The following is a 16,752-nucleotide window of genomic DNA, read 5'->3' as shown; positions in this document are numbered from 1 at the left end:
CACCTCTTCTTTTTGGCCCCAAGCCATTGGGAATGTGTGGAGACATCTTCCGTTGGCATTCAAGACTGGCTCAGAGAGCCCAAGTCCTCACCTAGGGTCCAGTGCTCCAGCTGGTGACCTGCTTAGTTCTCTGCGTGGCTCTCACAAGTCCCCTCTTCCTTATTCTGAATAAAGCCCACCAGTAAGAAGTAAGAGGTACTTCCTTGACCATATACACTTACCAAATTAACAATGGCAGCTGGTTCTATGGCAGCCAACAGCATCATTGGCAGAAAATGGTGTCTTTCAGTCTAAATTATCAAAACTATGAACAAAGCATCTGATCTGATAGGAAGAGCCCCAAATGGAAGAGAGCATTTCACCCCTGAAATTAAATTTGAAAGGAGCTGGTGGACTCATCAGTGGCTAGTGAGACCAGTCAAGGAAATAGGCAACTCACTAGATCTCATTTCTCAATTTTCCAGTGGCTTCAGGCATTAGGCGGCCCCATTATAACCTGGAACCAGCCCTTAAAAGCAAACAACCACATAACTTAGGGACACCCATCTGGAAATCACCAACAAACACATCAAACAGAAGGGAAGCTCTGCCTATACCAAATGGGCTCCCTTCTCAGTTGCCATTATGATGTATGATCCAAATTCCAGTGGTCCAAACCGTCCCCTTCCCACCTCCCCTGCACAAGTGTCAAGGTGAACCCATGGCCAGCACTTGGGATTTGGGGTTCCACCCATATGTTTTTTGGTTCCATACCCTTCATCAGTTTGTCCTCATGCTAACATCCAGCTAGAACCTATTGATGTTTTACATAGATACTCAGAAGCCAACAAGGAAGAAGTATTGATGAGGAGAGGCAAGAAAAGTAGATCAATAAGATTACGGCAATGGTTTTACAAGAGACATGAAGGAATGCAGGGTCAAAGAGGAACTTTTTTATTGATCAAAGGTATTACTTAAGACAATTAAATAGTCACAAATATCCATACTGTGGGAAGCAGAAAAGTTCCTCTTTAAAGTTTCCCTTCTTGTTAAAGAATAAATCATAAGCGTGCTAATAACTTTGCTAAGCCCTATCCTATGTAGCTGTGAGACATGCCATGCTTACAGGCACGTAGTACATTCTGTGTCCTTGTACTTTAACCAAGCTATCTGTGCTGGACGTGCTCACAGGCATGGCCCAGCTCTCCATGGCTTTTACCTGTTTAGAGAAGTTTTAAGTTGTTAGCCAATCAGGTTTTAGTTTAGATTGTGAGGTCTGGCTCTAGCCAACGGAGAGCAGACACAGCAGTAAGGACGACCCCAGATGCATAAGGAATAAATGTATCTGTTTTCCTTTGTTCACTGTACTCTTGTGGCAGGATGGCTAGCGAGAATACCCTTCCTGCAGTCCAGGAAGTAAAAACTGCGCTGCTGGAAGATCCTTTGCCTGAGTGCTGATTTTTCTTTGTGGCACCGAGCATCTATTTCCAACACTTACCTAACAACACAGTTCACCAACAGTTAAAGCAAACTGTACTAAAAATCCATGACGTAAAAGACAAAAAGTTGCCATCAAAGTGAGTGATATTAACAAATGTCTCTCAGAAATCAACAGAAGAAACCAATATATCGAATACACATAGGAAAAGATGATCAACCTGTGTGGTAGTCAAAGAAAGGCATCCAAGAACTTTTAAGAAATATTTTTCTTAGCCTTCAGGTTGGCAAAACAAACTGAAGACTTGTCTTATCTAGGGTGGTCAAGTGTGAAGAAGAACACACATGCACTGTCAGTTGACCTATAAATAGGCAAAGTCCTTTAGAGAGCAAGTTGACAGAATCTTTCAAGATTAAAAATGGGCATGTCCAGCATATTCATACACAAGGAAACATCAGAAAGACACACAAAAAGCAGCCAACAGTAGCTGCCTTTGCTGAGAACAGAGAGATCTGGGGCTGAGGCTTGAAAAGGTGTTTTTCTTCTGTATAAATCTAGAGCACAGGTCCCCAACCCCCAGACCTTGGAACAGCATCAGTCTGTGACCTGTTAGAATCTAGGCCACATAGCAAGAGGTGAGTATCAGGAGAGTGAGCAATGCTTCTGTATTCACCACCTCTCCCAGTCTGCTCACATTCCCACCTGGGCTCCACCTTCTGTCAGATCAGCAACACCATTAGCTTCTCATAGGAGGGCAAACCCTACTGTGAACAGCACATATGAGGGATCTAGGTTGCGGGCTCCTTATGAGAATCTAATGCCTGATGATCTGTCACTGTCTCCCATCACCCCCAGATGGGATCACTAGTTGAAGGAAAACAAGCTCAGAGCTCCCACTGATTCTACGTGATGGTGAGCTGTAGAATTATTTCATTATATATTATAATGTAATAATAATAAACAATATATACAATCAATGAAATGTGCTTGAGTCATCCCAAAACCACCCCATCCCTCACCCCCAGTTCATAGAAAAATTGTCTTCCATGAACTGGTACCTGGTACCACAAAGGTTGGGAACTGCTGATGTAGACAATGCATAAATACCATATTCAACTGTCATTTGTGTACTTTCTTTAATTAAAAAAAAAAGACTTTAAAACTCTATGAGATTTGTCAGGAAATCAAAGGAGACATCTGTACATTTCAATATCATGTTTCCTATGATGAGTTGTGGAGGGAGTGATGGATGTAGTGGATTAAAAGTATTCCTTCCCTGGCAAGGTGCGGTGGCTTATTCCTGTAACCTCAGCCCTTTGGGAGGCTGAGGCAGGTGGATCACTTGAGGTCAGGAGTGTGAGGCCAGCATGGTGAAATCCAGTATCTACTAAAAATACAAAACTTAGCTGGGCATGATGGTGCACGGGCCTGTAATTCCAGCTACTCAGGAGGCTGAGGCAAGAGAACCACTTGAACCCGGGAGGCAGAGTTTGCAGTGAGCAGAGATCACGCCATTGCACTACAGCCTGGGCAACAGAGTGAGACTCCATCTCAAAATAAAAAAAATAAAAATAATAAAAAATGGCAAAACTATTTCTTTTGGAAATCTGGGAATGCAGGAAAAGATAAGAGAAGTAGGTCAAAAAAAAATTTTCACTTGGCATTCAGCCCCAGCAAATGAGTTCCCCTCATCTTACATTCCTACATCTTTAAAGAGTCTTGTTCTCAGCTGGGCAAGGTGGCTCATACCTGTAATCCCAGTACTTTGGGAGGCCAAGGGGGCAGATTACCAGGTCAAGAGATCAAGACCATCCTGGCCAACATGGTGAAACCCATCTCTACTTAAAATACAGAAATTAGCCGGGCATGGTGGCGTGCACCTGTAGTCCTAGCTACTCAGAAGGATGAGGCAGAACAATCGCTTGAACCCGGAGGCGGAGGTTACAGTGAGCCAAGATTGCACCACTGCACTCCAGCCTGGTGACAGAGCAAGACTCCATCTCAAAAAAAGAGAGAGAAAAAAAAAGAATCTTGTTCTCCACTCAGCCAGCAGGCAAGATTATAAGCAGAAAGCATGCTAAGCTCTAGTTGGCAAAGTCATGGCTTCTTCAAGATGAGGGCTTGACATACGTCCCTCTTTTCTCCCTGAGACATTTTGCTCCATGACTCTGTGCCTGCGTTTAAAAATTCCTTGAATGAGTCATTGAAAATGGACTCTAATGAAGAATATTTAGCGACACATCTGTACTACTCCATAAAATGCTCTACTCTGCTCACTGGCCCAAAAGAATATTGCCAGGAATGCCATTTATCTGGCAAAACAGTATGTTGTATTTGGAATCCCACCCCACACAACGACCTTATGGACGACAGGCAGGATTAGGCCCAGTGGGATATTGGCGGAGGGCACTGAGTCCTGTGGAGACCAGGATTGGAGAGCAACATTCCATCCAGGACACTCGGAGTAGGAAAAGATGAAACTGTGTGGGAGTATCAGTGTCCTGAATGCCAAGAACCGAGGAAGGCAGACAGCCATAGCTGTACCAAGGCCTGACCTCGGACCTCTTGACTACCACCAAATACTGTTAAATTAGATTTAGTCCAATAAGAAAGATACAATGGGGCCGGGCACCGTGGCTCACGCCTGTCATGCCAGCACTTCGGGAGGCTGAGGCAGATTGCCTGACCTCAGGATTTCGAGATCAGCCTGGCCAACATTGTGAAATCCTCCATCTACTAAAAATACAAAAATTAGCCAGGCCTGGTAGCAGGAGCCTGTAGTTCCAGCTACTCAGGAGGCTGAGGCAGGAGAATCACTTGAACCTCGGAGGTGGGGGTTGCAGTGAGCCGAGATTGCACCATTGCGTTCCAGCCTGAGTGACAGAGCAAGACTTCATCTCAAAAAAATAATAATAATAATAATAATAATAATATAATGGGCTTTGGGGATTTGTGAGGGGAGAGAAGGAGGCAGACAAGGGATAAAAGACAACAAATATGGTTCAATGTATACAGCTCGGGCGATGGGGGCACCAGGGTCTCACAAATCGCCACTAAAATGTAACCAAATACCACCTGTACCCCAATAACTTATGGAAAAAATATATAAATACATATACATATATAGATAAAGTCCTAGCTGCCTCCTTGCATATTTTAAGTTAAACCTCAAGGCTTCTCCATAAATAGTGAAGTGTAACATAACGTGGAAACAAACCGTCACCTATTCTTGCGCCAATCACTAAGTGTGGCCAGTCAAAGGTGGCCGACTGTTAAAACCCTTTTTCAATAAGGCAAACACTGAGCTGTAACCAAGAGCTGCTTCTGTTTTCCGTCCATCACTCTCCTTTTGCTGCCTTTAAAACTTTTTCCACCATACAGCTGCCCAATTCACCAATCCTTCTTTGCTCAATTAAACTCTGTTTCATTGAATTTGTCTATTTGTCCAGGGTTTTCCTTTTAATATTAGCTATGGGGAAGTTACTTAACTGCTGGAAGGGAATAGAGAGCCGGTTTTGAAGTCGGAGAATAAAGAAATCAGAGAATGGAGGAAAATTCCAAGTTGGGGAGATCATCAAGGGCACAACAGGGTCTCAATGAAAGGGAAGTGGGGTGATGGAGCTGTCCAGAGGACGCAACCAAATTGGCGGCTGGCATTGGCTGCTGGTCTCTTTACAGTGCCCAGAATATACATGTGTTTGCAAAAGATTGCTCTGCTCTGAGAGTAAGGACTTTGCTTCTCAATCGTCACTGTATTTTCCAGTGCCTGGTATAATTCAGGGCATATCATCTACACTCCAACAACATTGGTTATTGAGTAAATTAACACATTAGAAAGGGCTGCTTTCTCTGGCCGGGCACAGTGGCTTGCATCTGTAACCCCAGCACTTTGGAAGGCCAAGGCGAGTGGATCACTTGAGGTCAGGAGCTCAAGATTAGCCTGGTCAACATGGCAAAACCCAGTCTCTACTAAAAATACAAAAATTAACCAGGCATGGTGGTGCATGCCTGTAGTCCCAGCTATTTGGGAGGCTGAGGCAGAATTGCTTGAACCTGGGAGGTGGAGGTTGCAGTGAGCTGAGATCGGGCCACAGCACTCCAGCCTGGGTGACAGATTCTGTCTCAAAAAAGAAATGGAAGAAGTCGTGGAAGGCCACTTGTTCAGGGGCCCTGTATTTGGAGTTGGGGGAAACGGTGTTCAGCGCAGCTGAGATTTATCCAACATCAAACAACCAGTGTACGGTTTCTGAATCAAGACCTGAGAAGTCCCTTGAACAGTAGCAAATCAGCCATGTTTCCTTCACAACTCAATGGGGCAGAATAGGTGGAGCATTTCCTGTAAAAATATACACAAACAGATTTGTATTCTTGGGGAACTTTTGCCGAGAAAAATGCCACTAAATCAGCATGTCAGCCGTGAAAAAAAGCAACAGCAAGTCTTCATCTGAATCACACAGCCACGTGGGATGCATTCCCTCAGGCCCACGCACAGGCGTCAGGGAAGCAAAATGGGATCAATGAATTTCTTTGTTAATCTTGATATTTGCAGGAAGCCAGTGAACCGAGCACTCTGCAAATCACCAGCTTTAATCTTCAGAATTACTTAACTGCCATTTAGGAGAGTTTTGTTTTCTGGGGAGATCTGCACACAGCAGGCGGCAAACATCCTAATTGCTGTTAAGTACATTTGGTGTAATATGTTGGGGAAATGCAGACGTTGAATCAGTTAAGCATGAACACACATGCTCAGGGGCAGAATCTAAGTTTGTACACAAAGTGATTTAGTCACAAAGACACAATCTCATACAAAGCCGGGCGCGGTGGCTCACGCCTGTAATCCCTGCACTTTGGGAGGGCAAGGCGGGTGGATCACCTGAGGTCAGGAGTTCGAGACCGGCCTGGCCAACATGGTGAAATCCCATCTCTACTAAAAATACAAAAAATTAGCCAAGGGTGATGGTAGGCACCTGTAATCTCAGCTACTCGGGAGGCTGAGGCAGGAGAATTGTTTGAACCCTGGAGGCAGAGGTTGCAGTGAGCTGAGATCACACCATCGTACTCCAGCCTAGGTGACAGAGAGGGACTCCATCTCAAAAAATAAAAATAAATAAAAATATCGCACAGGAAAAGAACCTGCCTCTTCCAGGTATGAACAGCATCAAGCCCCAGCTGTAGTTCAATCCCATAAACAAAGGCCCAGACAAATTGTGCTCAACCTTTTATCTTCCTGCCTGTCCTCTCTCTCTCTTTCTGAGTTCATTTGCAGTCAAGATGCAATGCTATTTATAACAAATATTGTGCTGCAGTCACCCGGATTTGCATCCTGAAGCTGAAGACATTCAATCTATGCAATAGAAATAAAACTCAATGGGAACACAACATCACAGCGATTTGATTCTGCAAGTATTACAGCCAGACACGCCCGCTTCTCCTACTAGATGAAAACTCCTTGTAGTCAGGGGCATGCCTTGTGCATTTCACATTCCTTAAGCTCTGAGCTCCATGTCTACTACATAGTAAATATGCAATACGTATTTGTTGAGTTGAATTGAAGGTTACTTCCCAAGAATTAGTGACAAAGAACAGAGAGGAATATCAAAAGGGATGAAACCTTCAAGGTGGTCTCAGATAACAGAAATGGTGTCAGTGGGTTTCAGGAGCTAAAACTTGCCATGAGAGGCACCCGGATAAAGCCTGTAGGCAACCAGATCACAGCTAAGATGCAAGACTCAGATGTTGTTTATGGTGGTTTCTTGGTTTTTTTTATTTTTATTTACTTATTTTTTTGAGACAGAGTTTCACTCCGTCACCCAGGATGGAGTACAGTGGCATGATCTTGGCTCACTGCCACTTCCGCCTCCCGAGGCTCAAGTGATTCTCCCACCTAGGCCTCTTGAGTAGCTGAGATTACAGGTGTGAACCAACACACCCAGCTGATTTTCTTGTATATTTAGTAGAGACACATTTTACCATGTTGGTCAGGCTGTAATCGAACTTCTGGCCTCAAGTGATCTGCCTGCCTCAGCCTCCCAAAGTGCTGGCATTACAGGTGTGAGCACCACGCCCAGCCTGTGGTGGTTTTTAAAAATGATAATCCAATCCCGGGTTGATTTCCATTTATATTGCTAAGACCATGTAAGGTTTTCAGTCAAGTGTGAAATATTCATTTAGCCTTGAGGCCTAAGAAAAACTTTCTTAAAAATCTGACAAGCTGCAGCTAAATAAATAATTTATCTATAATGGAGAGAGAGGCATAGCACAGTTGCCTGACCATTCTACTTATTGGGAAGGTACTACCAAACCACAAAGGGCCAAGTTTCAAAGAACTGAAGTATTAGGTTGCACCGAATGAAATTGCTATTTCTAGCCAAACAAAGCAGTTTCACGATTCAACCAAATATGATGAGAATCCCACAGTACTAAAGTAAACTTACTGAACACGATTTGGGGTCTTAGCTGTTTTATAAGGACTTTTAGTGAACTCATTTGTTTAAAAATGGATTCAACTGATCAACCAGGTATAAATTATGACTGCTAACTCAGATAAGATGTGATCTCCACCATCAAAACTACTATACAAAAGGAAAACATGTGATTTCCAGTTCAGATGAGTCACTGAAGCAAGAAACCCATGAGGAAGAACCAGTTTGTGATGAAAAGTCATTTTCCAAGTTCCTGGGAATATGGATTCAGAACTTCAGTCATCACTTTAATTACAGCAGATATAAAAGCCATGACAAATTGGCCCGATCTGTATATAATTACAGACACAAGAAATGCTTTGAAATCTCAGATATCACATTGCCACTGTTCTTCTCTCCTAATAAGAGGATGTAAATTACAGATACAGATGTTTTTAAAACTTTCTGGTAGCCAGCAAGCACAGTGGCTCATACCTGTAATCACAGCACTTTGGGAGGCTGAAGTGGGTACATCACTTCAGGCTAGGAATTAGAGACCAGCCTGGCCAACATGGCAAAACCCTGTCTCTACTAAAAAAAAAAAAATACAGAAATTAGCTGGGTGCAGTGGCACGTGCCTGTAATTCCAGCTACTTGGGAGGCAGAGGCATGAGAATCACTTGAACCCGTGAGGCAGAGGTTTCCGTGAGCCAAGACGGCACCACTACACTCCAGCCTGGGTGATAGAGCGAGACTCCATCCTTAAAAAAAAAAAAAAAAAAAAAAAAAAAAGGAAAACTCCTTTCTGGTAGCCATCACATCAAGAAACAAATAATCCTGATAAAAGTTACTGATAAAAGTTACTGACTAGCTACTTACTGATATCAATAAGCTCTTATTGATTAAATATATAACTGAATGACATCCTGGAGGCTCATAAATATTACATGAGTTACCCAAAGTTCCCAGAATTTCTGGTCTGCAGTGCTGTGGCCAACAGTGGTCATTCTTATATCTGCTTTAACAGTTTTTACTATCCATACCAGTCCCACTCTCAAACCTTCATGGGCATAAGAAACACTAGGGGTGGGGGCGGGTGTCAATTGAAATACAAATTACTGAGCCCCACTCCTAGAGATTCTAATTCAGTCTATATAAGGCGGAACCTAGGAATTTGTACTTCAGTAAGAGCCACAAGGGATTGTAATGTAGTTATCTACACTGATGTAGGTAAGTATTCACATCCATGTAAGCCTTCAAACTAGTATCTCTGCACTAGAAACTAAGTGGGGAGATGGTGGAGATCACATCTTATCTGGTTGAAACCTTACATGGTGTCAGCGATATAAATGGAAATCAACACAGGATTGGATTATCATGAAAAATGATAATCATCTGGGTGTGGTGGCTCATGCCTATAATCTCATCTCTTTGGGAGGCGGAGGTGGGTGGATCACCTGAGGTCAGGAGTTCGAGACTAGTCTAGCCAACATGGTGAAAGCCTGTCTCTACTAAAAATACAAAAATTAGCCAGGAGCAGTGGTGGGCACCTGTAATTTCAATTGCTCAGGAGGGTGAGGCAGGAGAATTGCTTGAACCTGGGAGGCAGACGTTGCAGTAAGCTGAGATGGCGCCACCGCACTCTAACCTGGGTGACAGAGGAAGAATCTGTCTCAAAAAAATAAAAGGAAGCAGACTCTGTATATACTAAGTAACTATATCAAGAAGAAAGTAAAAACAGAAAATCAAAATGCCTCATGTCATAGGAATACACACTGCTTTCAGAAAATAGGCAACACATCTTCTCAATCTCAGGGGAAGAGTTGTAATCGGTCAGACAGGGTGGCTCACCCCTGCAATCCCAGGACTTTGAGAGGCTAAGGCAAGTGAATCACCTGAGGTCAGGATTTCGAGACCAGCCTGGCCAACATGGAGAATCCCCATCTCTACCAAAAATACAAAAGTTAGCCGGGCATAGAGGTGGATGCCTGTAATCCCAGCTACTCGGAAGGCTGATGCAGGAAATTGCTTGAACCTGGGAGGCAGAAGTACAGGGCTAAGATCATGCCACTGCACTCCAGCCTGGGAAACAGAGTGAAACTGTCAAAAGAAAGAAAGAAAAAAAAAGATATGACAAACAACACTCTGATCACTATGCAACAAAATTTAAAATTATTAATAACGTTTTTAAAAAGTTATCCATCTGCAAATTTTAAAAGCCTACTAAACCTATCTCGAATGGCAAAGTTAAAGCATTTCTAAAATATAATGATAATGAAAACACCACATATCCGAATCAGTGGGAAGCTTTTAAGCAGTAAGAAGAAAAACATTCAAAGTCATAAAACCTTTTTGCAATAAAAATACTTGAATTACATTTCCAACTTAGAATGCTTTTCAGAAAGAAAAAAGAATTACAAAGTAAATCAAAAGAAAATAAAAAGAAAGCAATAATAAATATAAAAAGCAGAACTCGGTAAATTAGAGAATAGAAAAACACAAGATCTTGAATAAATCAAAATTCTAGTTTTTAAAACATAATTAACAAAATAGATCACCTTTAGCTAACTTAAGAGAAAAAAGAGAAAGCATAATACACAAATAAGAGACCAAAGGGGGAAATATTCACTGAAACAAATTAATTGTTAAAAATAAAAACTCATTTGCAGATTCCTGTGCTAATGAATTTGAAAGTCTAGATGTAATGGATAATTTCCTAGGGAAAGGCAATTTGCCAAGGTTGACAGCATTAGAGACAGAAACCTTCAACAGACCTGTTTCCTCAGGAAAAAAATGTAAAACCCATCAAGAAACTACCCTCATATAAAACATGAGGCCCAGATGGTTTCACGGGTGACTTCTACCAAACATTTAAAAACCAGATAGTCATAATGGTCCATAAATTGTTCCAGAGGATTGAAAACCTAATTCCTTTTATAATGTATTAATAACTAAACTTAAGGGAAGCAGAGTTGTAAATAAAATATTAGTGAACAGTATCCAACATCACATTAAGAAAATAATACACCACAGCCTAGTGGAATTTATTCCAGGAATATAAATTTGGTTTAATATTAAGAAATCCACTAATATAATGCAAAATGTTTGTAGACATAGGAAGAAAGAAATCTGTGACTTTCTGTATAGTTACTGAAAAAACTGAAATGGCTTTGAAAAAATGGAATACTCATCTTAATTAAAAAAAACCCTCAAGATCATTAAAACTAATGAATACTTTATTAACATAATAAACTATACCATAGCCATAGAGATAGCATCTTACCTAATGAGAAACATTAGAGGCAGTTCTATCAAAGACAGAAAAGGAGGTGATTAGATCATGGGGGCAGTTTCTTATGGTTTAACACCAACCTCCATGGTACTGTGAGTGAGTTCTCATAAGCGCTGGTTGTTTAAAAGTGTGTGGCACCTCCTTCTCTCCCTCTTGATCCTGCTTCTATCACGTTAGAAACCTTGTTTCCTCTTCATATTCCACCCTGCTTGTAAGTTTCCTGAGGTCTCCCCAGAAGCCCTGCAGATGTCAGCATCATGTTTCCTATATAGCCTGTGGAACCATGAACCAATTAAACCTCTTTTACTTACAAATTACTCAGCCTGGGCTGGGCACGGTGGCTCACATCTGTAATCCCAGCACTTTGGGAGGCCGAGGCGGGTGGATCACAAGGTCAAGAGATCGAGACCATCCTGGTCAACATGGTAAAACTCCGTCTCTACTAAAAATACAAAAAATTAGCTGGGCATGGTGGTGCGTGCCTGTAATCCCAGCTACTCAGGAGGCTGAGGCAGGAGAATTGCCTGAACCCAGGAGGCGGAGGTTGCGGTGAGCCGAGATCGCGCCATTGCACTCCAGCCTGGGGAACAAGAGTGAAACTCCATCTCAAAAAAAAAAAAAATTACTCAGCTTGAGGTATTTCTTTATAGCAATGCCAGAACAAATTAATACACCACCTTTAACCCAGTAATCAACATTATCACCACCAGTAATGAGTGGCTTCCATGTCACTACATTCTCCTGAATTTCTTCCTTCATTAGCTGTTCCTTTTCCTCATGTATGTCCTGATAAGATGCACCAAGATGCAACATCATTTTTATAGTATTCCTGCCACAAAAGCACATCCTGAATCTAATTCTGATGAAATATTGGACAAATACAAATTAAGAGGCATTTTACAAAATAACTGAACTGTAGTCTTCAAAAATGTCAATGTCATGAAAGACACAGAAAGACTAAAGGATTGTTTGAAAATGGAACATCATGATAAATGAATGCAATACATGATCTAGGACTTTCTTTTTTCTATAAAGGACCTTACTGAGACAACTGGTGAAATGTGGATAGTAATACTATCATATTTGCCTGTGGTTATGTAAGAGAACTCCCTTGTTCTTGGGTTGCTCACACTGAAGTATTCAGAGACAAAGGGACATCATGTCTGCAACTCACACACAAAGATTCTGAAAAAAAAAATAGATTTACATATGGAGATATATAATATTGTCAAATGTTAACATTTAAAGAATCTGGATAAAGAAAATATAGAATTTTTAGTAGTATTCTTGCAACGTTTCTGTAACTCCTATATTATGACAAAATGGAAATTTTAAAAGGAATAATAATAATAATAATAACCTCCTTTTACCCCCACCCCCCACAGCCCTCAGCTACAACCCATGCCTCTTCTTCCTTTCACTATAAAATTTATCAGAGTAGTCATTTTGCTCCCTCATTTCTTCCTTCCCATTCACTCCTTAGTCAACCCCAATTCGGGCTGAATATCCTTGTTGAGGTCATCAACAAACTTCAAGTTGCTAAATCTGCTGAACAATTCTATCATCTCAGTATCCCTCATCACCAGTAGCCACTGCTCCTTTTCTGGCTTCCACATCACTACATTTTCCTGGATTTCTTCCTGCTTCAATAGTTGTTCCTTCTCCACATCCTTTGCTGAATTTCTCTCCTCTATCCACCCTCTAAATTTTGGAGTGCCACAGCAATCACTCCTGGGCTGTTGCCACATCTCCAGCTGTCTCTCCTTAGTGATCTCAGCTTTGATGTTCACCTCTACATTGATGCCTTCAAAGGTCTATCTCCCACCCCCTACCTCTCTCCTAAGCTCCAGATTCATAAATTGTTCAACCATCTGTTTAATATCTCCAATTATATTACTAAACATCAAATCAAACTCAACAAGTCAGATTCTTAAATAGCCCCCCAAATCTGTTTTTCCATTTTCTCATTTCAATAAATGATACTACCATTCACTCATATGTTTCAACCTAAAACCTAGTAGTCTTCCTTGATGACCTCCACCATAAATCTCTACTTCTCCCTATCTCACTATGTGTATTAGTTCGTCTTCATGCTGCTGATAAAGACATACCTGACACTGGGTAATTAATAAAGTAAAAGGGGTTTAATGGACTCACAGTTCCACATGGGTGGGGGAGGCCACACAATCAAGGCAGAAGGTGAAAGCCACTTCTTACACAGCAGTGGCAAGAGAATCAGAGAGCCAAGCGAAAGCGGTTTCCCCTTATAAAACGATCAGATCTCATGAGACTTAATCCCTACCATGAGAAGAGCATGGGGGAAACTGCCCCCATGATTCAATTACCTCCTACCCGGTCCCTCCCACAACACATGGGAATTATGGGAGCTACAAGTCAAGATGAGATTTGAGTGGGGACAGGCCCAAACCACATCACTATGCACACCTTAGGTGAAATCACTACCATCTCCTACCGGCACTACCCTCCAAATTGGACTCCTTGTATCTCTCCTGCTCTCTGCAATCCATTCTCAAACACCGTTCAGAATGACCTTCTAAATACATACACCAGATCAGGACACTTTGCTATGTCAAATCCCCAGTGGCTACCATGACCTTTAATATCTGTTCCCTAGGCTGCTATAGCAAAGTACCACAAAATGGGGGTACTACAACAAGAGAAATTGATTCTCTAATGGTTCTGGAGGTTAGAAGTCCCAAATGAAGGGGTCAGCAAGGGCATGCACCCTCTGAAGGCTCTAGAGTAGAATCCTTCCTTGCCTTGAAAATACTAGAAAAAAATTAAAATAAAAAGTAGCAATACAACAATAAAAAAATAGTTTTTAGAGATTGCTGGCAATTCTCAGCAGTCCTTGGCTTGTGGGTGCCCACTTCAATCTCTGCCTGTCTTCACCTGGCCTCCTTTCCTCTATGTCTGCCTTAGTCTCTGTGTTTCTCCTATGTTTCTCCTATTCTTTTTTTTTTTAATCATGCCACATGATTTTTAATTACACATAAAGATCTAACATATCACCCAGGGACCATTTCAGCCACTGCTCTGTTTGGCTACCAGTCTATTGTCTCTCTCTTCAGCAACGGTGAGGCGGATACCCTTTCCTTGGGGAAGAGAAATCCATGGTTTGTTGCCCTTGCCAATAACAAAAATATTGGAAAGTCGAGTGGCAAAGCTGTTGCCATTGGCATCTTTCACATGAACCACATTGAAAGATCCAGGGTGCCTCTCTCTGTGGGTGATCACACCAATTCTTCCCAGGTTAGCACCCCCAGTCACCATACACAGGTTACCAGTGTCAAACTTGATGAAATCAGTAATCTTGCCAGTCTCCAAATCAATCTGAATGGTGTCAGTCCCCTTGATGAAGGGATCAGGGTAGTGAATGGTGTGAGCATCTTGAGTCACCAGATGAGGGATTCCTTTTGTGCCCACAAAGATTTTTCGTACTTTACACAATTTGTACTTGGCCTCCTCGGGTGTAATACGATGTATAGCAAAGTGGCCCTTGGTGTCATAGATCAGATGGAAATTCTGATGACATCCATGAAACCAGAAGGGTAGGTTATATCAGTTCAGACCTTGCCGTCGATCTTAATGAACCGCTGCACGCAAATCTTCTTTACTTCATCTCCTGTCAGGGCATACTTAAGTCTGTTTCTTAGGAAAATGATGAGGGGGAGACACTCAACCTGTGAGGACCGGTGGATGGACAAGGGGCAAATACACCGGTCAATTTATCCAGTATCCAATGCTTTGCAGCTGTCACCCACTTCAGATGCTTCTTCTCAGCTGTCACCCACTTTCAGATGTCACCACGAGCCATGGCTACATTAGGCAAGGAAAGAGGACCACCATCTTCCGGTGAGCGCAGAAATTCATTTCTCCTATTCTTATAAGAAACAAACCATCTTGGAGATTTAGGGTGCATCTAATCCGGTATGCCTCACTATTAACTAATTACATCTGCAACGACCCTGTTATCCACATAAGGTGACCTGAGGTTCTGGTTGGACTTGAATTTGGGGATACACTATCAACCCAGTATATCACATTTGTTCCCATTGTAATAAATCCCAGATTCATTGTCCACAATCCCATATGCTCTGACTCCTATGATCTGACTTCCATCACCCACAAACAATTGGCCAGTGTCTACTACCAGTTCCTAAATAAAGCCCAATCCAAATTCAGGGCTTTCTAAGCACTGTTGTTTCTGCCCACAGAGATTTTCTGCTAGAGGTTTTATGTATGTATGTATGTATGTATGTACGTATGTATGTATGTATGTACGTATGTATGTATGTATTTATGAGATGGAGTTTCATTCTTCTTGCCCAGGCTTCAATGCACTGGCTTGATCTTGGCTCACTGAATCCTCTGCCTCCTGGGTTTAAGCAATTCTTGTGCCTCAGCTTCCCGAGTAGCTGGGACTACAGCACCACCGTGCCGAGCAAATTTTTGTATTTTTAGCAGAGATGAGGTTTTGTCATGTTGGCCAGGCTGCTCTCGAACTCCTGACCTCAAGGGATCCACCAGTCTTGGCATCCCAAAGTGCTGGGATTACAGGCATGAACCACTGCACTCAGCTGCTGCCAGAGTTTTGATCTGCCATTTCATCCTCATCACCTCTGCCTCTTCAATTCTCCTTCTCTAAAGCACACCCTTCTTTCCAGTTACTCTCTACAGCTGTCCCCCAGTATCTAAGGGGGATTGGTTCCAGAACCCCTTCATGGATACCAAAATCCCAGGATGCTCACATCCCTTGTATAAAATGGCATAGCATTTGCACATAACCTACTCACATCTCCTGAATACTTTAATCTCTAGATTACTTATAATATGAAATACAATGCAAATGCCATGTAAATAGTTGTTACACTGCAGTGGTTTTTATTTGTATTTTTTATGGTTGTATTGCTATTTTTATTTTATTTTTTTTTCTAGTATTTTCAATCCTCAGTTGGTTGAATGTGTAGAGCTAGAACCCAGGGATTGGAAGGGTCAGATTTAAGTTACCACCAGTTTATTTACATCAAAGCATTTATCACAATCTATCATTATCTTGTGTTTATTTTTCCCAGTTTATCATCTGTCTCCCCTCATAACCTCAACCTCCAACATAGTGCCTGGTGTGTGGGAGCTGACTGATGAGTATTTACTGAGTAAATGAATAAAATCAAATGAGTACAAGGACTGTGTCATATACATCTGTTATAGCTCCCATAGTACCTGTCCACAGCTTTCTACAAAGCCCTAGAAAACATTTGTTGAAATCATAAATGAATTCCAGTTTTCTTTTTTTTTTCACTTTAACTAATAAATAAGTTCCATCATTTTATCCATGCCACAATTCATCCTTACACAAGAATTCCCCTGACCGGACTTTGTGATGCAGAAACAACAGCTCAAATTCTGCCACCAGGGTTCCAAATATTTATTTAGAATTATGTATCCAGCACTGCACAGTCCCAGACTCGTCAAACTTCTGATGATCAAATATTGCCTAAGCACAACCATGTGCAAAGTGGGGCTGCATTCATCACAATCAGGATAAGTCTATTTAAACTACTTCAAGGTCATGTTTATGAATAAGACTGTGAAACTAAAAACTTCATTTGTGTTCATGA

General features: G+C 41.8%; 1 protein-coding gene and 1 pseudogene across 2 annotated transcripts in view; both read right to left on the bottom strand.

The window, feature by feature from the left end:
• The window catches only part of GALNT17 (polypeptide N-acetylgalactosaminyltransferase 17), a 531,829-nt gene that overhangs the window by 319,790 nt on the left and 195,287 nt on the right, over window positions 1-16,752 (bottom strand). The gene's annotated exons all lie outside the window — the stretch shown is intronic.
• Window positions 14,082-14,927, bottom strand: LOC104652368 (small ribosomal subunit protein eS4, X isoform-like; annotated as a pseudogene).

Source organism: Saimiri boliviensis, chromosome 20, assembly GCF_048565385.1.
Source record: "Saimiri boliviensis isolate mSaiBol1 chromosome 20, mSaiBol1.pri, whole genome shotgun sequence".
Classification (NCBI taxonomy): domain Eukaryota; kingdom Metazoa; phylum Chordata; class Mammalia; order Primates; family Cebidae; genus Saimiri; species Saimiri boliviensis.
Note: the sequence above shows the minus strand (reverse complement) of the source record. Positions and strands in the feature narration are given on the sequence as shown.